Raw genomic sequence first — 21,984 nt, forward strand, 5'->3', positions numbered from 1 at the left:
TTCCAGGTGATTCTCAAACCATCAAAAAGATGACTCCCTGAACTGCTAGCCAGTGTGCTCACTGGTGTTTTTGAGAACTCCTGAAGTTCTACTTGTTATGAGACTTCATTGTGAAATAGAGCCCATTTATTCCTAGCTTTTAAAAAAATTATATGACCAGGCATTTATTTGAGCTAAGGTTCAGAATGTGATGTGTAGGTATCAAATTAGTAAGCTTTTAGTAGGGTTCTGCTTTCACCATTGAATACACAATATGCAAGCAACTATTGGAGGGGGGGAGTGGTGACAACAAGGGCAAATTCTTAAAAAGTTCTTCACAGTTTGTAATGTACATTGAATAACAGATTTGCCTTCCTGGTAATTCTGTTTAATCTTGAAGTGTTTTCGTTCTTTGAGCTTGTTAGCATGGACACCCAAAGGAGAAAGGCTTATCTAGGAATGTGCTAAGTAGCAGAGAAAGCCAGTTTGGCCTTAAAAAACAAATGTAGATTCTTTTTTTTTTTTTCTTTATTGAGTAAGGTATTACATGTGTCCTTATCCCCCCATTGTCCCCCCCCACCCCCACAATCATGCCCTCACCCCCTGTTGTCTGCGTCCATTGGTTATGCTTATATCAAATGTAGATTCTTTTTTTAAAAAATATATTTTTATTGATTTTTTACAGAGAGGAAGGGAGAGGGATAGAGAGTTAGAAACATCAATGAGAGAGAAACATCGATCAGCTGCTCCCTGCACATCTCCCACTGGGGATGCGCCCACAACCCAGGTACATGCCCTTGACCGGAATCGAACCTGGGACCCTTCAGTCCGCAAGCCGACGCTCTATCCACTGAGCCAAACCGGTTTTGGCTCAAATGTAGATTCTTGATCAGAGATTGAGTTGATGATTACCTATGTCTTTATAAAGAGATTTTTATCAACTCTATAATCCTGATTATAACAATTTTACTTATACATCTTTTAGAGAAAGAGACTAAAAAATTATATTTCTAGAAAAATATGTTCAGTAAATAAGTTACATGTAAATATTACTATTTATATATTCATTTTTCTTTTTTTAATTCCTCACCCGAGGGTATTTTTCCATTGATTTTCAGAAAAAGTGGGAGAGGGAAAGGCAGAGAGAAATATCAATGTGAGAGAAACACATCAATTGGTTGCCTCCTGCACACGCCCCAACCAGGGCCCTGGCCGGGGCGGAGCCTGCAACTGAGATACATGCCCTTGACTGGAATCAAACCTGAGCCAAACCGACTAGGGCTATATATTCTTTATATATATAACTTTGTAACTCAGGGGTTGATTATTTTGAAAGGAACAACACTTATGTGGATATATAATGTCTGTTATACTTGTTAAGAGCTACCTGTCACATTGCCTTATATCAATTCATCCAGTTTGGGTCCTTTAGCAGTTGAAAATATCTTGTTCTAGTTGTGTTGCCTTTAAAAAAACAAAAACAAAAAACACAATCAAAATGGAGTAACAGTACCATATACATCATGAAAGCATTGCCAAAAAATGTTTTTTCTCTTTCTTAATGAATTACTTCACTTTGACTTCTATATTTAAAAACAGAAATGTACCATTTTTACAAACTATTTTATCTGAGCCATAAGATAAAATAGCCATAAGCCAAAATGTTCAATTGGCAGGCCCAATTAAGGTTAAGGAATGTATAACAGTGCAATCTGATTCTGATTGCTTTATTGTCATTCAAATCTTTAAGGAGGTTTTAGTTGAAACTAAAACACATTTTAATCACAGTCAATATTCCTTACACTTCAGGATACTTTTAAGTTTTTTTGCTAATAACTGTTGAAGAGCTTTGTTTTTCAAATAAACTAAAAATACCTCAACCATATGAGTTTCTACAAGACATTGTCACTATTTTGATGGCACTCGTTTTCTTGTCCAAGATGAAGGTGTCCCCGAAAAATAAGTTTAGACCATGGACTGGGAAATATGAATCAGCCACTTTCATATTACTTGCATTGTCAGCCAAGTAAATACTTTCTCACTTTCATCTATGCATATCTTGCTACTGATCCACTCAATTGTGTGCCTACTCTGTCCTGTTTTAGTATGTCTTTTTTTTTTTAATGACAAAGTACAGCTGACCCAAGGTATTATCTCATGAGGTTGAGTACTTGAGTTCTTGCTGCACATTTCTTCATCAGTAAGCATTGCAAGAAACTTTTTCCCCCCTTGGTTTTATATAGTCAGTTTGAACCTGGGGGCTTCTTCTAAATGAAAATAGGCTGTATAATTTTAAATCTTGCTGCCAGTGAGAGGACCAGTTATATTTTCAGTAACCATGCTATTTTAATAGAGTGTACTAAAAATTGAAATTGTTACTGTGAATTGGTTATTTTTTGTTTCTTTTGGGGGAGTGATAAAAGAGCCTGCATCATAGGGTAGTTTTTAGGGTCAAATGAATTAATTTCACATAAAATGTTTAGAATGGTGCCTAGCACAGAGTAAAGCATTTGATAAATGTGATCTATCATTGCTTACCTTTTTCATATACTATACCCATCGGACAGTCCTTTATGATAATCCAGTAGCATATGGAGAACTAAGAACACTGCACAGAGCTATTTGCCCTTTTTCCCACCTCTCACCTTTTAAAAAATGTATTCATAATTTATCTTAAGGAAGCGTATTGCGAATACTATATGAAGAAGGCGCCAATACATTCTTTTTCAGTAACATATGAATTTGCATATTTTATAGTATTGTATATCATACATAACTTGAAATATGAGACACTGTGCATTATAGGTTCATTTATTTTAATATGGAACTCTTCACGCACCTGTGTATCATCCTTGTGCGGGAACCATGCTAATCTCTATATTGTTCCAACTTCAGTCTATGTGCTGCAGAAGCGAGCAACATTATAGTTTAGTCATTTTCCTGAAGGGCATTTAAAAAGAAAAATATACTTTGGGTATTGGTTTATATATTCAGGGGATGGCAAAAGTAGGTTTATTATTATTTCATATCATTTATCTTTTAGGTGATGATGGCTGGTAATTTAACCAACAAAAGTGGGTACTTACACAATACCTAATTTTGCCCACCCCTGTATATTAATAAGTTTGATGTAACTAATAGGTACCCAAAAGAGACTGTAACCAAACGGGACTTATTTAACTCACACAAAAAGGAAGTCCAGTGTAGTCAACCTAGGCTTGTATTTTCACTCCGTCATTCTTAGCATGTAGGCCTATCTTGATGCCTGTTGCCACAAGATGCAAGATCACTGCTCCACCTCCATCCTCTTGTCCAGGTGTCAGGCAGGAAGAAGAGAGGATGACTAAAAGGCAAAAAGGAAAACGGAACAATGCCTACATCAAGAAAGTACGAGTTTTCCCAGAAACCCTCAACTTCATTGGTCAGAACTGCCATTTGATGCCTTCCCAGGCAAAAATCAGACTTGTTAGTAAAGAAGGGGGAATGGGTGCATAGTCTATAACAGTGGCCACCATAGCTTGCATGTGAAAACTGCACAATCTCAATTTCTATAGCTCTTACCGTCTTACTCCATTTGTGCTGTTATTACAGAGTACCATATACTGTGTGGCTTATAAACAACAGAAATTGATTTTTCACGGTATTGAGACTATGAAGGCCAAGATCAAGAAAGTGGTAAGATTTGGTGTTTGGTGAGAGCTGGCTTCCTGGCTGTAGGCTGCTGTGTTCTTCTCACATGGTGGAAGGGCAAAGGAGCTCTCTAAGGCACCCTCTTGACATAATCATCTCCCAAAGCCTCCCCCTCTTCATACTATCACATAGAGGGGTAGGTCTCAATATAGGAATACTGAAGGAGATAAAAACATCTATGGTATCCCCTAATATTTCTACAGGGCTTCCACATTTGTGTCTCCTTAGATACTGCATCGCTGACGGGTTAATGTGCTCCTTTTTAGAAGGAAGGAAAAGGGCCAGGGAGGTTAAGTAATTTGCTCAATATTACCCAGCTAGAATTTCAGCCTTTTTCATTACTCAACTCTTCTGAGTTAACTGGAAACAACTTTCAGTTTTCTAGGCCTGTAGCTGATTTTGAAGGAATGTTTACATAGCTTATGAAAACAAATGCAATTTAAATATAGCTGCAATGTTGCACATTTAGTAATCCATCAGTGGGAAGAGCCTGCTATAAATACTTGCTGTAGTGATTTAGCTTAATGGGGGGAGGCAGCCACCTAGAGCAAGAAAAGAAATGACCCACTTCACCAGAGCAAATGACCTTTCATGGCTTTTCCAAGCCCAAGTTCCCTCTAGAGGACACTGCTGCCACTGATAGTCTGAAAGATCCGGGTGAAGGTGAAAAGTGAAAAAGAAAACCAATTATTGCCAGTACCTTGCTATATTCAGGTTTGAACCACCATTCTGGAAGAATTTAGATAAAACAATTTGTTTTGAAATATCTGACCCCTAGCTCTTTTTAAAAAATATATTTTATTGATTTTTTTACAGAGAGGGAGAGGGTTAGAGAGTTAGAAACATCGATGAGAGAGAAACATTGATCAACTGCCTCCTGCACACCTCCTACTGGGGATGTGCCCACGACCAAGGTACATGCCCTTGACCGGAATCGAACCTGGGACCTTTCAGTCCACAGGCCGACACTCTATCCACTAAGCCAAACCACTTAGGGTTGACCCCTAGCTCTTGAGTCAGACTTGGTGTCAGCAAAGCCACATTCTTATAGGGAGAAAACAAGGTTAGGTATCTTCCTGACTTCCAAGTGCTCCAGAAGGCCCATGTCCCTGTAATCATTTTTATTCTATAAAATTTTCTTCAAGTACACAAGTAATACAAGAATACATTCTCATTTTTTTTTTAATTTCAGCAATTCAGATAAAAAGTATTCTCAATCCAAGTCCCTTTCCCAAAAGAAAACTTACCTTTTTCTATTACATCTAGATATTGTTATAAACACCAAGCAGTACTTGAAAGGTGTATGAAAATAAGTGATAATTAAAGCAAGTCACACTGTAGTCAGGTTTACTATTGTTTTGGTCTTCTTTATAGTCAATGCACACCCTTATTGCCTGCACGTGGGGCACAAGGCTCCTAGCACCCAACCCTTGGTATTCCATTGTACCTATCTCCACTCTACTTATAATTGAGTATGTCCAAAATTGAATTTATTTTCCACCATAATTAGCTAATGTATTTTCTAGCTGTCAGGATGTTGCATTATATTATTTGTCACTTTCCCCACAATTAGACTGAGGTCTTGCAAGGGAAAGACTACTGGTATGTCTGCATTCCAAAACAGTTCAGCCCTGGCTGGTGTGACTCAGTTGACTGGAGCACCAACCATACACCGATTTGATTCCACGTCTGGGCACATACCCAAGTTAGAGGTTTGATCCCCGCATATAGGCTGCAAACAATGGATGTTTCTCTCTCTGCCTCCCTTCCAATCTCTCTTAAATTAATATAAACATATCCTTGCGTGAGGATTAAAAAATGTTCAATGGGTGCTCTTCCTCTGGGGAGCAGGCCAGCGCCTGTCCCATCCCGTTACCTTTGGCCCCTTCTTTTGCCTCTGTGCTTTGTTTCCTGAGCCCATTTCTTCTAAGCTCACTTCTATGCTGCCTTTACAAATATAGATATACTAGAGGCCCGGTGCACAAAAATTTGTGCACTCGGGGGGGGGGGGGGTCCCTCAGCCCAGCCTGTGCCCTCTCGCAGTCTGGGACCCCTCAGGAGATAACGCCCTGCTGGCTTAGGCCTGCTCCCGGGTGGCAGAGGGCAGGCCCAATCCCTAGGTGCAGCCCCTGGTCAGGCTCAGAGCAGGGCCGACTGGGGAGTTGGGGCGCCACCCCCTGTCACGCACAGAGCAGGGCTGATCAGGGGGTTGAGGAGCTCCCCCCTGTCACTCACAGAGTAGGGCCAATAGGGGAGTTGGGGCACTGCCCCGTCACACACAGAGCAGGGTGGATCAGGGGGTTGGGGTGCCGCCACTGTCACACTCAGGGCAGGGCTGATGGAGAGGTTATGGCTCTACCCCGTCACACACAGAGCAGGGCGCGGGGGGGGGGGGGGGGGGCGCCGCACCTTGTCACACACAGAGCGGGGCTGATCAGGGGGGTTAGGTCGCTGCCCCCTGTCATGCTGATCCCGGTACCGGGAGGCCTCGCTGCTCCGCTGATCCCGGTGCTGGGAGGCATATTACCCTTTTACTATATAGGATAGAAGCCTGGTGCACGGGTGGGGGCCGGCTGGTTTGCCCTGAAGGGTGTCCTGGATCAGGGTGGGGGTCCCCACTGGGGTGCCTGGCCAGCCTGGGTGAGGGGATGATGGCTGTTTGCAGCTGGTCATACACCCTTCAGGGTGGGGGTCCCCTCTGGGGTGCCTGGTCAGCCTGGGTGAGGGGCTGAGGGCCGTTTTCAGGCTGCCGGGTGACTGAAGCTCCCAACCTGTCCTTTTTTCCTTTTTTTTAAATTCTGGGCCAGCTTTAGCTCTGAGGCTTGGCTCCAGCTATGAGACTTCCACTGCTGAAAGCAGGTTTCTGGCCTTTGTTTACCCTTCTGTATTTGAAACAATGTTGCGGTCCTGCTGGCTGAAGCCCGGGGTTTTGCTTAGCTTCTATTTTTGTAACATAGTTGCTTAGAGTGCAGCTGAGAGGCCGGCAAGGGAGGTGGGGAAGCTTGGCTTCCTCCGTCACTAAAGCAAGCAAGCCTCATGTTAGCTTCCAGCTGCCTGGCTGCCAGCTGCCATCTTGGCTCTCAGTTAATTTGCATATTTCCCTGATTAGCCAATGGGAAGGGTAGTGGTCATACACTAATTACCATTTTTCTCTTTTATTAGATAGGACTAGAGGCCTGGTGCACAAAATTGTGCACTGGTGTGTGTGTGTGTGTGTGTGTGTGTGTGTGTGTGTGTATGTCCCTCAGCCCGGCCTGCACCCCCTTGCAGTCTGGGAGCCCTCAGGGGATGTCCTGCGGGGAGCGGGCCTGACATCCTTACTGCTGCCACGGACATGGGAGAGGATCCGGCCACCGCCACTGCGCTGGCCAGCGATGAGCTAGCTTCTGGCTGAGCGGTGCTCCCCCTGTGGGAGTGCACTGACCACCAGGGGGCAGCTCCTGCATTGAGCCTCTGCCCCCTGGTCGTTAGTGTGTGTCACAATGACCGGTGGTCTGCCATTTGGCCAATTTGCATATTACCCTTTTATTATATAGGACTAGAGGCCCAACGCAGGATTAAATCATGTGGGTTCCCAGGCCTAGCTGCAATCAGGGCCATGTCCACTGCCCAGCGTCACTCCTCCATCTCCATGGCCCCTGCCCCATGAACCTCCACGCTCACAGCCCCTGCCCCGCAAGGCTCCTTGGCCTCTGCTGCCCACCCCCCCACCCCATCCTCTTCTGCCTCAGCCGCCCAGCAAAGCTCCACACTCACAGCCCCCGACCTGCTCCTCCGCCTCAGCCACCCTGGGAAGCTCCACACTGACCCATCCTGCCAGGCTCCTCAGCCTCCACAGCCCCACCCCGCCATGCCTGTGAGCCCACAGCCCCCTCCTCTCGGCCTACACGGTGCAGGTGGCTGGGGGCCCACAGATCCTGCTCCCTCAGCTCCCTAGCCTGGTGTTTGGTGGCCCGTCTGGTCATTTCGGATGTTACAGACCCTGGCTCTTTAAATACAGAGATAGCCATGTATAGATATATGTCTATATGTAGATATGTAGATGTTGACTTCAGAGAGGGAGAGATGACACATCAATGAGAATCATTCATCGGCTGCCTCCTGCACGCCCCCTACAGGGGATGAAGCGGGAAACCGAGGCTTGTGCCCTGATGGGAATCAACGGTGACCTGGTTCATAGACCAACACTCAACCACTGAGCCACACCAACCACCCCGCTACCTCCGACTTGCTAGATACATTTTCTCTTATAATTCGGAGGAAAAAAAAATGTTCAGTGAATAGTGCTGCTACCTACCAGGCTGATGTCACTTTCCTCTCTCGTCTGAAAGAGCAACAGAGTTACTGCACAGACTTAGCACTTGTAGCCCAGTCACTATTTGGTGCGGGGGCGACTACAGTGCATGCGTCCGGGCTCTGTCCGCCAGTGACATTGTTCTCAGGTGAGGAGGCCGCGCCATGGGAGAACCAGAAGGAAAGCCTGAGAGCAGGAAGGCCTTGAACTTAGCAAAAGGGATTAGCGGAGGGAGGGACCATAGGGTAGTGGCGGTCGGCCCTAGCCTTCTAAGGTAAACATTTCAGAGGGGCTGAACAGAAGTCTCAACCCCGCTTTGTAGAGCCGCTGCAATCTCGGCGTCTCAGTTTCCACTAGTCCTCCCGCACGCGGAAGGGGGCGCCGGCCGGGCCGGGCCGGGCCGTGGGAGCGCGAGTCCAGGCGGGCACAGCGCCGCGCAGCCGCCAAACGTCCCGGGGGCGGGGCGCGCACGCCGCCAGAAGCGCCGGGAGGCGGAGCCACGCCCCCTGCGCCGGCGTCACTGCCTCCCCCACCGCACGCTGCGCAGGCGGCGCTGAGGCGGAAGGGCAAGGTAGGAGGTGACGATGAAAGCGAGCGCCGGCACCCGCCGCGGTTCCGAGGGAAGCTCAGCGGCCGTGGGCGCCGGGAGCAGGCCGGACACCTCGCTGACGGGCCGTCCCTAGAGCTGGCGAGGGCGGGGCCGCAGAGCGAGCTGCCGCAGTGTCTGGGCCCGCGGCGGGCCGGGTGAGGACTGCGGGGGACCGAGGTAAGCGGGAGCCGGGGTGTCCATTCGGCCGAATGACAGCCCCCTGGCCCTTCCCGCACCCGTGCGCGCCAGCTCAGCGCCCCAGCTCAGCGCCCCGGCCTGGAGGCCTCGAGCGCTGCCCTCCTCCCACGTCCGCCACGGAGGCAGCGGATCTCCTGGGGCCGCTGCTGTACCTTTCTCGGGGCGGGAGGGAGCTCGGCTCTAGGGACCGCTGCCCTCCTGTTTCTTTCCAGTTCGAGCTGTTCGACGCAGAAGCAGAAAAAACTAGCGCCCCCGGCAGCTCCTCATGAAGGTAGGGAAAGCGCTGAGAGAAAGAATTGCTGTTAGGGGGCCTCCAGCCCATGCCGTCTTCAAAGTCAAGGGTTTTTATTTATTCGGACAGTTCTGCTTCTTTCCTGCCTTGGGTCCCCCCCCCCCCCCACACACACACTCCTGGGACCCTGTGGTAGTGGACGTGCACGGCACACTTGCACATTAGGGCGGTGGGAACGTGATTTCCTGTTCTGCCTGTAAGGGCAGCAGCCACCCCAGTTCCGCTGTCTGGCCACGCTGCTGGGGGTGGAGGGATGCGGAAGAGGGTGTGAGAAGCGCCTGCCGTTTGGTCGCGGTTTTCGTCTCGTGCTAGACATTTGGACATTATTGGCTGCATGTGAAGTGGAGCTTTCTTAGAGGACCTGTGTAAATTCGTAGTAAGAATTAAACGGAATGAAGCAAGTGGAACGTTAAATGGATAATGAAATGTTGGGGGGGGGGGGGGAAGAGAGTCTAGTTACACTCGGTTTAAGAATATCCGGGACATAGATGTAGGTCCCTAATGATGCCTTTTGTCCAGAAGAACGAAGCTTAGTAGGGAGAGGGGTGCCCGAGGAGATGCTAGGATCTTGTGTGGTTAGAGCCTGCTTTGGGCTGGCGGGCATTTAGGAAGACGTCAGAGTCTCCTGGTCACCCAGATGCCTCGTGCTTATTCGTGAAACATTATTAGTGTATGAAGAATGACCCAAACCACTTTCGCCCCTTACTCAGAATAACCTTACCCCCCCCCCCCCACCTCCCCTGCTCTTTCTAGGAGGAAACTGGAAGGGGTGTCATTTAGGAGGAATTGTTTGCACGTGTTTCAGAGGACCCCCTCACTCTGCTTCTAAAACATTTCATGTTAATTGAAAATGTGCAGATAATAAATACAGGAATTTGAATCCTTTGAGTGCCTTGGCATTACAGTTCTAAGTCTGTCTGAGGAGGTGCCTTTCTCTGTATTGGAGAGAAGAACATTCACTGCTGTGAGATTTAATAGACCCGAAGTTAGAGAAGTATTTGGGGAGGAGGGAGGGGAGATCCAGTCAGTGGCTTGAGTGAGTAGTCCCAGTTCTTATAATTGTTTGCCCAGACAAAGTAAGAATGCTTTCTTTCCCTGGTGGGATATGATGATGGAGGCCGTGCAGTATGTAACCAAGCGCTATCTTCAGTGCTTTTGACAGCGTTGTCAATTTGGAACTTTAAGACATGGATAAGAAGTGGACATTGAAGGTCATCCATCCAGTGGTTCCAAAACCTGGACATCAGATAGTTGGGAATTCAAACCAAACCCCACATGCCTGGACACTACTTCAGTGGATCTGAAGAGGAACCTGGGTATTTGTAGTTTTTAAAAAGCTTCTCAAGTGACTCAAGGTTTGAAAACACAGATGTAGATCAGGTTTCACACTTTAGTTTATTAACAGACTCAAAGATGAGTGTCATGCCCAAATAATTTGTTGTTTTCTTAATATCTTTCTCTTTCTCTTCCTTTCCTTAAGGATCTCACTTGAATCAATAGTACTATTTCAGGTTTTGTAGTGCCTTGAGCCCAGAACTTACAAACAAGTTATTTAAGTCAGTATGTGTAATTTAGTTTTTATAGCTTTCTTTTTTTTATTTAGTATATTTTATTGATTTTTTACAGAGAGGAAGGGAGAGAGATAGAGAGCTAGAAACATCGATGAGAGAGAAACATTGACCAGTTGCCTCCTGCACATCTCCTACTGGGGATGTGCCCGCAACCCAGGTACATGCCCTTGACAGGAATCGAACCTGGGACCTTTCAGTCCGCAGGCCGACGCTCTATCCACTGAGCCAAACCGGTTTCGGTGTAAAATTTCTTACTAAATGTTTAGGTTTGTTTGTTGGAAGAATATGAAGATTATATCACTTGCCGAAACCGGTTTTGCTCAGTGGATAGAGCGTCGGCCTGCGGACTGAAAGGTCCCGGGTTCGATTCCGGTCAAGGGCATGTACCTGGGTTGCGGGCATATCCCCGGTGGGAGATGTGCAGGAGGCAGCTGATCGATGTTTCTCTCTCATCGATGTTTCTAACTCTCTATCTCTCTCCCTTCCTCTCTGTAAAAAATCAATAAAATATATTAAAAAAAAAAAAGATTATATCACGTTATAAATCAAATTTTTAATAGGTTTTTATGCCAACCTTCATAAACCATGGGAAAATTCCAATTTGTGAATATTTTTCTTTTGTATTGGCTTATTGATCATAAACCCAGTGCACTATATGCAGACCCCCCCCCCAAAAAAAAAAAAAATCTGATATGCATGACCACTTAACTTTGTGTCACTAGTCAGCTTCCTAAGAGGAACTCAGTTTGAGACTTGAGCTCTATATTGCCTTGTAAACACCTGATTTAACTAAAGCCTTTCACTATTTGTTTTAAGCTTGTGCTTGAATTTTTAGTCACTTTCTTTTCTTGGTTAAATTGTACTGTGCTACAGATTTTAAAATTTTGATAGATGTCAAAGCATCAGCTGATGAGGTAGTAACAGTGCCTTGTGTATTTTTCTTATCCGTTATAATGAAAAGCTTATGACATTTTTGGAGGGGAGGGGAATGGTTAATATTTAAAGAATTATTAAGGTAATAGGCCATCAGGGAAATATATTCACCCTCAAATTATTCTTTGATAGCCTTCTCATTGCTCCAGTAATTCCTATTCTGTGTTAGTAGTAAAATCAGAAATGAACACTATATCGCAAATCCTATAAAGCAGAGGTGGGGAACATCGGGCCTGCAGGCCAAATACGGCCCACAAAATCATTTGGTCTGGCCCTGTGAAGGTATTAGGGGTGAGTTAATTAAATGTTTGACCAAAGATAGCAGGGTAATTTTTTAAGTTGATAATTTTGTATGTCTCTCAAATGATGTTATAAATATCCAGATAGCCCTTGGCAGAAAAAAGGTTCCTCACCCCTGCTCTAAAGGAAGATGCTGAATTATTTTCTTTCTAAAAATGACCCCGTTTGTAGCACATTAACTTCTTATAGCCAGATGACAAAGGGCATTCTGAATTTGCTGATTAAAAAAGCCATGTTCGTCCAGCCAGTGTACTCAGTGGTTGAGCATCAAACCAAGAGGTCACTGTTTTTTTTTTTTTTTTTGTTTTAATATATTTTATTGATTCTCTACAGAGAGGAAGGGAGAGAGATAGAGAGCTAGAAACATCGATGAGAGAGAAACATCGATCAGCTGCCTCCTGCACATCTCCCACTGGGGATATGCCCGCAACCCAGGTACATGCCCTTGACTGGAATCGAACCCGGGACCCCTCAGTCCGCAGGCCGACGCTCTATCCACTGAGCCAAACCGGTTTCGGCGAGGTCACTGTTTTGATTCCCAGTCAGGGCACATGCCTGCATTTTGGGCTTGATCCCAGTTGGGGGCATTCAGGAAGCAGCTGATTGGTGATGTTTCTATCTCATCCATGTTTCCATCTATTCCCCTCCCTTCTCTCTAAAAATCAATAAAAACGTATTTTTTAAAAAGCCGTGTTAACAGGTAGTCTATAAATTCATAACCTAGAGAAACATAATGTATGTGACTCATGAAAAACCAAGCTGCTGAGTCTCTAAATTTTTTATTTTTGTGAGTTTGAAGTATTGTAATTTTGAAGTTTTAAAAATTGTTGAATTTCAGCTTCTGATAGAGCAAACTTTTTAAGTAGAGGTATTTAGAAACGATAAATATGAACCCAGGGTCACAATTTTAATTTAAACTGATATTAAAGTGGGGGGGGAGTGAGTGGAGGTGGAATAGGACAGAGGGGATAAATGGTGATGGGGAATATGTTTTTAAAAAAAGAATTTAAAAGACCTTATATTAAAGAGTTAACATAGAAACAAAAGCAGGGTTAATATAACAACTTGAAGATTCAGTGAAAAGTGGAATTTAGAAGTCCACTTTTCACTGGTCCTTGCAGTAGTCTGTGTCTGTAAGGACTTGAGACCGAAATTGGATACTTAATCCACTTTATATCTGGTGGCTGAATGTGAAGAAAGTATCATCCATAAGTACCATAAATGTACAAATCTCCAATTCTCAGTCTTGATCTTTTTAAAGATTTATTTATGCCCTCTGATGCCAATGGGAAGTATTTGTTTTGTTTTTAATCTTGTTTCCTACTGCAAACCATTCTGTCTCATCTTTTTGAGGTGGGTAACCCCACTACTGTTTATTTACTACACAACAGCTATTCTCATTACTGTCTTGTTACCTCTAAAGGAAAGAACTTTTTCATAGTAATGCTTCAGTTAACCTGTCCAGTAGCTGCCCTTAAAATTTCTACCTAGCCCTAGCTAGTTTGGCTCGGTGGATAAGAGCGTCAGCCTCCGGACTGAAGGGTCCCAGGTTTGATTCTGGCCAAGGGCACATGCCTAGGTTGCGAGCTCGATCCCCAGTAGGGGGCGTGCAGGAGGCCGCCGATCAGCGATTCTCTCTCATCATTGATGTTTCTATCTCTCTATCTCTCTCCCTTCCTCTCTAAAAATCAATAAAAAAATATTTTTAAAAAAGTTAAAAAGAATGTCTACCCAAATATCGGGCTCCTTAAAGATTATTCAGAATTTGGGCTGTCTTAGGGTCAGTGAGTACCTAATAAAAATTGAAAGCTTAATTCTGTTTTCCGTGTGTGTGTGTGTGTGTGTGTGTGTGTGTGTGTGTGTGTGTGTGTGTGTTCCAAGGAATGTTGTTATTTGGTGAACATGAACACATAAAACATGGCTAAGAATACAGGTGCAGAAATGTAAAGGGACCTCATGTGGAGGTTGCTGTTAATTTTAATTACATGTGCTCTGAGTACAAGCTTTGGATTTGTCAGTCGTAGGGTGCACTTGCTGGAGTCTTTATTAGAGAACCTTCAATAGCAGTATTGTTGTCTTATTTCTTGAGCTAGTTAGATTTCCCAAAGAAGAGTCTTCAAATCTCCTGCTTAGAGCTTATAAACTGGGCTCCCAGCAGTCTGGTAGCTAAATTGGGGATGAAGGCAGAAGCCTTAGCCCTCACTTAGGTTCATTGAAACTCAACTATTTTTAATATGATACCCTCATTCTCAACTGTACTAGATGTTTCCCAGTCCAGGAATCTTTTGTTTTACCCTTTAGAGCTGCATTGTCTAATAGCCGCAAGCCACATGTAGCAACTTAATTATTTGAAATTAAATAAAATTAAAGATTTAGTTCCTCGGTGGCACTAGACACATTTTCAGTGGTTAACCATGTGTTAGAGGCTACCATATTAGACAAGGCAGTTGTAGGATAGTTTTGTCAGTGCGAAGTTTTATTGCACAGTGCTGTTCTAGCTTAGAAAATAATGCTCCAAGCTTCTGCAAAGATTGTGAAGGGGCAGTAGGCTGGTTTTGAGGAAGGAAGGGGGGTATCTAAGTGATTTGACCATTCCTATTGTTTTTAGCACCATATTTACCAACCCCCTCTTACAGAACATGCTGCTGTCAATTCCTGATCTGTTTTGAGGCACTGTTGTATATACTAGTAAATTGGATTGTTTTCCTCATTGCAAGCTTGATATTTAACTGTCTTAGATCTTTAAATCAACAGTCCAACTTCCAAAAGGTTCTGTTGTCCTCTCTTCTATTTTGTGTGCATATGCTTTAAAAAAGACACAAATACATAAGCCCTTAAGATCTGTGCATTTCACTATATGTAAATTATATCTTTTAAAAAGTAGTTTAAGAAAATTTTATTGATTTTAGAGACATAGAGGAAGGGAGCAAGCGAGAGAGAGAGAAACATCAATTTGTTGTTCCACTTATTTATGCATTCATTGGTTGCTTCTTCTATCCACAACCTAATGTATCGGATGACACTCTAACCAACTGAGCTACCCAGCCACGGCTAAGAAATTCTTTATTTCATATTAATGGGGTTTTAGAAGGAAGTGAAAGTAAAATGCATCTGTCTGTTAAGTCTGCCATCTTTATCCATAGTAAAGTACTTCATCAACATTTAAACATGTACACCTCTCTCCTTTAAAAAGAATATAGCTTGATCTAATTTGAAACTGAACTAACCTGAACTGGTAGTTTGTGAGCTGCTTGACAGATAAAGAATATCACTTTCCCCCTTTGATTTGGAATATCTTATAACATCCCCGTGAATTCACTGCAGAATCTCAGGGTGCCTTGGCACACAGTTTAAGAACTATGGATGTAAACTGTAATAGTTTGGTGTATATTCTTTTAGACATTTGTCCCCTATAAATATTCAAATATACTTACATTTTTTTCTTTCACCACAGTGGGCTCATAACAACTTGAGGGGTTTGGTTTATTTTCATTCAAAAATATGTTGTAAAGATAGTGGAATGATAATACACATTTAATTCCACTTCAGCCTGAAAAGTCCATTAAAACGGTAGAAAAGTATGTGGGGTTTTTTAGAGCCCAAATGACAAAGAGTAGGAGCAGTGAGAATAACAAAATTCTGGAAGCTGGAAAGCAGAATAGATTAGTGATAACTGATTAGCAGATTTGAGAAAGCCAACGCATAGTCATATTTTTGTTTTAGAGCCTTTTAAAATTTTCAAGATTAGTGGTGGTATGTACTGTAAAGGTGAAGGTGGGGCAAAAAATATAAGCAATTGTGTGAAAGTCTATTTAAGGAAAAATACTTTCAGATGTGGCCTTTTTGTCCCATACATGGTAAGTAGAGATTTAGTATCTGGAGGGTAAAACAGTCTTTGGATTTGGTGGATACCGTGCACAGCTGAGGGTGGGGTACAGGCAGAAACACCTAGCCTTCTTTCCTGACTTAATTTGCAGAGTCCTGCCCCTTTCCATCATTTCCCATTCACCAAAGGCAGCCTTTTTCAAGTTTCTAAGATATTTTTTGCTATAAACAGCAGATCTCTGAATTACCTTTTTAAAAATTATCTTTTTATAATGTTACTTTTGATTTCTTCTTTTTAGGCTTTATAAAGGGTGTCCCAAAATTCACGCAAGATTTGAGTTTTGCGTGAGCATTAACAACAACAACAACAAAAAATAAAAGCCTAATTTTACTGGGTTTATTGAATCAGATTCTAATATCTGTTGCCCTTTGATTTCAATCCCTTCAATTTGATAAGCATTACCAAGTACAAATTATGGCCCAAGAGCAGGGACAATGAAGACCAATGAAGACCACGGCTTTGCATATGTGCCAGCAAAGCCGTGGAGGCCATTTACCTGATGTGCTATTCCATACATGACCCTATACTGTATACTTTATGAATCAATAAAAAATTTACAATTTTTAAGTATAAACCTGTGTTTTCTACCAAAATTACTTCTTGTGTGAATTTTGGGACACCCTTTTTATTGACTATGAAAAATAAAATAAATGAAGATTTAGTTCTCTTCTTCTCCTCACTTCTGTATACATGTACACTTCTTATTTATTCTCTCACCCATCCTCCCACTATAGTGATACCATAATTTTGGCTAGAATCAGTTTCTCTCAACGTGGGCAGTGTTGTCATTTTAGATGAGACAGTTCTTCATTATCCTGTTCATTACATATTATTTAGCATTCCTGGATCCTGGGCATTAAATATCAATAACAACCTGAATTACCCACAACCATGAATTTCCCACACATTTCCAAATGTTGGATTGGTGTGTGGTATATCTAGTTGAGAACCATTGGGTTAGATCAGTGTTTACATTATTATCATTATGTAAATGTGCCGGAAGCCGGTCCATCCTTGCTGCTTGACACAGTCGCTGCAGGAAAGAAACATCTGCACAGCATATGTTTCAAGGGACCTGGCGTATATAGCATACTGTTCTTAATATGTTTGCTCCCCTTAGCACTGTGTGTTTTAACCAAGGTCACCTCTCCGAGAAAGGTTGTTTCCCCAGGTAGGAATTTTTCCCTGAAGTCAGGGAGGGGATGCCTCTCCTAGAAAGGTTGTTTCCCCAGGTAGGAATTTTCCCCTGAAGTCAGGGAGGGGATGAAACTCCTTAACTAAGTGCCAGGCGGGTAGTTAATCACTACAAACAATCATGCTTAAGCTACATAATCTTTACTCCCTGGAATGGAGATAAGAAACGCCCTAACCTTTGTAATAGAAATTGACAGGATTAAAATCAACTGGGATAAATACGGATGTAACAAGACAATAAACAGCAGAACTTCGCTGGAGATCCAGACCAGAACTTGGCTGGAGATCCTGGCTAGAGATCCTGGCTAGGCTGCTGATCAACTGAACGCTGTCTCCGTGTCCTTCCTTCTTCGCCGACTCCGTCCACACCTTTGGGGACCCCTGGACCTGCTGGGGTTGGACCCCGGCATCTGGCGCCCGAACAGGGACCCCTTAGGTAAGTCCCCCCGTATTTGGGACGGATAGGACTGCACCGTAGGGTGCTTCAGACCCCCCCTATAGAGGATAAGTAGGGTAAGTGGGTAGTTAGTACAGAACTTAGATTGACAAGATGGGTCATACTGAGTCTAAAGAAAAAAGACTCTGTATTAATCTTTTAACGCATATGCTTGCTAGCAGAGGAGTTAAGGTTACTCCCAGTCAGACAGAAAGTTTTATAGAAGACGTATGTGAATGGCTTCCTGAGGATGGAACTGTTAATTTAGAAACTTGGACTAAAGTAGGAGAGCAATTAAAGAACTATTACAGCTACCATGGATCTGAGAAGGTCCCGGCAGTTACCTTTTCTCTCTGGAATTCAATTTGTGAAACCTTGGCACCAGAGGCAAAAACGGTTGAACTTTCTCAAAATTTAAATAGTCCCTCGGCTCCACCCAGAGAGGATACATCATCATTGTCTCCAGCTCAATCTAAAAGCAATTTAGCTATGCCTAGTGATCGGGAGGAGAATAAATATCATAAACATGACCATTGGTCCTTTCCAGTCAGTAGAGAGGAGAATGGCCCTCCCATTCAAAACAGGCTCCCCAAATTAGAAAGGAAGCCTAAACCAGGTCCTGTGGCTCCTATGAGCTCCATGTCTAAATTTCAAAGGGCGATAAGAGAAGCTGAAGCTAATGGAGATCTTGAATTCTCACTCTGCTTCCCAGTTACATATGAGAATGAGTCTGGGGGGAATAGAAACCCCACCTTGGAGCCTATACCTTACAAAGTACTTAAAGAATTAAAATTGGCCTGCTCTGAATATGGACCTCTAGCTCCTTACACACAAACCTTGGTAGAAACCCTAGCCAGTAAATGGATGACTCCTTATGATTGGTCACAGGTTTGTAAATCCTGTCTCTCAGGAGGCGATTACTTATTATGGAAAACTGAATATGAAGATCTTGCTAAGAAAGCTGTAGCCACTAGCGAAAAAACCAGAAAAGGAATAACCCTAGACATGATATTAGGAGAAGGTGATTTTAACACGGCTGAGGAGCAAATGAATATGCCCACAGAGGCACTTACCAAAGTAACCAGTTGTGCAGTAAGTGCCTGGAAATCCCTACCTTATACAGCAGGAGAAAAAACCACCCTTACAGAGGTTAAACAGAAGGTCGAGGAACCATATCAGGATTTCCTTTCTCGCCTCATGCAGGCAGTCAAGAGAGTAATCAATAACAAAGAGGCAGCCGATATCCTAATCAAACAACTGGCTTTTGAAAATGCTAATAATACCTGTCAGGCTTTATTAAGGCCGATTCGCAGAACAGGAACTATAAATGATTTTATAAAACAGTGTGCTGATGTAAGTCCAGCATTTATACAGGGTGTAGCTATAGCTGCAGCTCTCAAAGGGGAGACATACCCTCAATATGTACAGGCTATAGGACAAGCCAGCAATACTACAGGTAATAAAAGAAATATGAACTGCTACTCTTGTGGCTTATCTGGGCACTTTAGCAGAGAATGCCCAAATAAAAATAATAATACTCAGGCCAGATGGCAAGCTCCTCGACAGCCTGGAAATACATTAGGCAATAATATTAATCCTCCAAAAACAGTTTGTCCCCGATGTCAGAAAGGATTCCATTGGGCAAAGGAATGTAGATCAAAATACCATAAAAATGGTCGGCCTTTAAACTCTACAAATAGCTCCCAAGGAGGTTATATCCCATCACCTCAATCGGGAAACTTGAGAAGGGGCCAGCCCCAGGCCCCTGCAATAATAGGGGCATCAACCTTCAACCCCTTTGCAAATTTCGATCAGTCAGTGACCTCTTCAGGGCAACCCCAGGCAGTGCAGGATTGGACCTCCACTCAACCACCCATGCAGTACTAACCCCAGACTCGCCAGTAGCAGCCATTCCTACAGGAGTGTCTGGGCCACTGCCTGAGGGAACTGTAGGTTTAATATTAGGACGGAGCTCCACCTCGTTACAGGGGATCTTAGTCATCCCAGGAGTTGTTGATGCAGACTACACAGGAGAAATACAGATTTTACTTTCCCCACCCACCACAACTATACAGATTCAGCCCAACCAGAGAATTGCCCAATTAATCCTGTTACCAATACATAAAATAGGGACAGCTGTTACCCAGGAAGCTAGAGGGGCCGGAGGCTTTGGATCTAGTGATGCAGCATTTTGGATACAAGAAATCCATGCTACTAGACCTACAAAAATTTTACAAATTCAGGGAAAACCAATTGAAGGTCTATTGGATACAGGAGCAGATGTTTCCTGCATAGCAGGGAAGGATTGGCCCTCTTCATGGCCCACGCACACCACCTCCACTTCCCTAGTAGGACTAGGCAAGGCATCTAATGTAAAAAAGAGTTCTCAGATTCTAACTTGGGCTGATGAAGATCAACATTCAGGAACGTTCTGTCCTTATGTAATTACGACTATCCCCTTTACATTATGGGGAAGAGATATCTTGTCTCAAATGGGAGTTGTATTATATAGCCCCAGTGATAGAGTAACATCACAGATGCTAGACACGAGATTTAATCCAGGAAAGGGATTAGGAAAGGAAAGTAATACCTCACACTCCTCGACAGGATCTGTAATTGGGGCCATTGCCCTTAGGACTGCTGATCCCATAGTCTGGAAATCATCACAACCAGTATGGGTTGAGCAATGGCCCTTAACATCTGAGAAAATATCAGCAGCCCGACAATTAATTGATCAGCAATTAGCAGAGGGACATATAGAGCCATCAAATAGTCCCTGGAACACACCAATATTTGTAATAAGAAAGAAATCAGGCAAGTGGAGACTTTTGCAAGATCTAAGAGCCATAAATGCCACCATGGAAGATATGGGCTCCTTACAACCTGGATTGCCCTCCCCTGTGGCAATTCCACATGAGTATTGTGTTGTTGTTATTGACTTACAGGATTGTTTTTTCACTATACCTCTTCACCCAGCTGATTGTCAAAGATTCGCATTCAGCATACCATCAGAAAACTTTAAACAGCCTTATCAGAGATACCAATGGAAGGTTCTCCCACAAGGGATGAAAAATAGTCCTACATTATGTCAAAAGTTTGTAGATCAGGCATTGCAAGTTATTAGAAAGAAATTTTCAGATCTATATCTTATTCATTATATGGATGATATTTTACTAGCTCATAAAGATCGGGCTACTTTACAGGAAATTCTTACTCAAACCATCCTTGCTTTAGAAGAACATGGTCTAAAAATAGCCCCAGAAAAGATTCAGACTGAACCTTCTTTTTCATACTTAGGCAGAATATTACATACCTCTACTATCACCCATCAGCCTCTACAATTAAGAAAAGATCATTTAAACACATTGAATGATTATCAGAAACTATTAGGTGATATCAACTGGGTCAGGCCATATCTAAAAATAACCACTCTTGACTTAAAACCTCTATTTGACATTTTAAAGGGAGATTCTAACCCTAAGTCTCCCCGACAATTAACTGTAGAAGGAGAAAAGGCTATAGCAAAAATAGAACAGGCCATCAATAAACAGCAACTACAGTATCTAGATTATTCCAAATCTTGGGCCTTAATTATTCTAGCCACTAAATATACTCCTACAGGATGCTTGTGGCAGGAAGGACCATTAGAATGGATACATTTACCTGTCACTCCTAGGAAGATTGTACCACCCTATCCCTCCCTAGTGGCCACTCTCATTATCAAAGGTAGACGACGCAGTATCGAACTCTTTGGAAGAGAAGTTACTGAGATAATAATACCTTATAAAAGAGAACAATTAGACACACTATTACAATTTGAAGAAGAGTGGCAAATAGCTATAGGTAACTTCCCAGGACAAATTTTACATCATTTGCCAAGATCACCTATATTGCAATTTCTCTCCCTACATCCGTTTATATTTCCTATCAAATGTTCAAAAGAACCATTATCACCTCCTGCCTCCTTAGTATTCACAGATGGTTCCTCTAATGGTAGGGCAGTAACAATCATTGACTCAATAACCCATGTTCAACAAACTCTAGAGACGTCAGCTCAGAGAACAGAGCTTTTGGCAGTCATTTATGCTTTTGAACAATTGCAAGAGGTTCCCTTTAACTTGTACACTGACTCTCAATATATAGTTAAATTATTTCCTCATATTGAGACCGCCTCTCTCCCACAAGGAAGAACAGCCATTTTCTCTTTGTTAACTCAGCTACAAACTTGCATTCACAAACGAGAAAAGGCTTTCTATATTGGACATATTAGAGCTCATTCCTGCCTACCAGGACCCTTAAGCGAAGGAAATTATCAGACGGATTTACTAACTCGCCCAGTAGTTTGTACAGCTCTAGAAGAAGCCCGGCGGTCTCATGCCATTCACCATCAAAATGCTTCTGCTCTCCGTCTATATTATCGCATATCTAGAGAAGCTGCTCGAAGTATTGTGCGTGACTGCGGCCATTGTCCTACTCATTTTCCTAGCCCTGCTACTGGAGTTAATCCAAGAGGACTTAGACCCTGTGACTTATGGCAGATGGATATTACTCATGTCCCATCTTTTGGCAAACTTTGCTATGTGCATGTTTGTATTGATACCTTTTCTCATGTTATCCTTGCT

General features: G+C 43.3%; 1 protein-coding gene, 1 long non-coding RNA gene and 1 other non-coding gene across 5 annotated transcripts in view; 1 reads left to right on the forward strand and 2 right to left on the reverse strand.

Annotated features, from left to right (window-relative positions):
• Nucleotides 1-1,169: 1,169 nt before the first annotated feature.
• On the reverse strand, nt 1,170-8,378 carry LOC118675029. Of its 2 annotated transcripts, none has more exons than XR_004973792.1 (4): nt 7,967-8,378; nt 3,165-3,322; nt 2,819-2,882; nt 1,170-1,443 (listed from the first exon to the last, which is right to left on the reverse strand). It is a non-coding gene; the product is annotated as an uncharacterized LOC118675029 (long non-coding RNA). The 2 variants fall into 2 exon arrangements; XR_004973793.1 differs by having other exon boundaries at nt 2,819-2,919.
• On the reverse strand, nt 2,795-2,898 carry LOC118677900. The gene has a single exon (XR_004974615.1). It is a non-coding gene; the product is annotated as a U6 spliceosomal RNA (small nuclear RNA).
• Nucleotides 8,379-8,514: 136 nt separating the features above from the next.
• The window catches only part of SENP5 (SUMO specific peptidase 5), a 73,171-nt gene continuing 59,701 nt past the window's right edge, over nt 8,515-21,984 (forward strand). The window contains exon 1 of one of the 2 annotated variants that reach the window (XM_036352385.1): nt 8,515-8,729. The gene's annotated coding sequence lies outside the window, so the exon portion shown is untranslated. The other variant, XM_036352387.1, reaches the window with a different exon arrangement.

Source organism: Myotis myotis, unplaced genomic scaffold, assembly GCF_014108235.1.
Source record: "Myotis myotis isolate mMyoMyo1 unplaced genomic scaffold, mMyoMyo1.p scaffold_m19_p_2, whole genome shotgun sequence".
Classification (NCBI taxonomy): Eukaryota; Metazoa; Chordata; class Mammalia; order Chiroptera; family Vespertilionidae; genus Myotis; species Myotis myotis.